The sequence below is a fragment of the Penaeus monodon genome, chromosome 23 (genome assembly GCF_015228065.2).
Source record: "Penaeus monodon isolate SGIC_2016 chromosome 23, NSTDA_Pmon_1, whole genome shotgun sequence".
Classification (NCBI taxonomy): Eukaryota; Metazoa; Arthropoda; class Malacostraca; order Decapoda; family Penaeidae; genus Penaeus; species Penaeus monodon.
Genome location: NC_051408.1, coordinates 4,201,749 through 4,201,956, shown reverse-complemented (window position 1 = coordinate 4,201,956; position 208 = coordinate 4,201,749). Strand labels below are relative to the sequence as shown.

The following is a 208-nucleotide window of genomic DNA, read 5'->3' as shown; positions in this document are numbered from 1 at the left end:
TACTCTGAACAAGTATCACGTATATGAAGATCTCTATATGATAAATTGAAATTTATTCATATTATCAAGGAAAGCAAAGTGTAAGGTAAGACACGTGATACGTCATTTGCCTTATTTCCGAGTTCTGTGTGGCCATTGTTCACCTGAAACATGGCAGCATTTTCTTTAAGTGCTTGTTTTTGTATGTCCTGATTGTACAGAGATTTGT

The 208-nt window shown here is 34.6% G+C and overlaps 1 protein-coding gene across 1 annotated transcript in view; it reads left to right on the top strand.

Moving 5' to 3' along the window:
- Window positions 1–208, top strand: part of LOC119587732 (protein argonaute-2-like) — a gene marked incomplete in the record, with an annotated part of 19,396 nt that overhangs the window by 7,541 nt on the left and 11,647 nt on the right.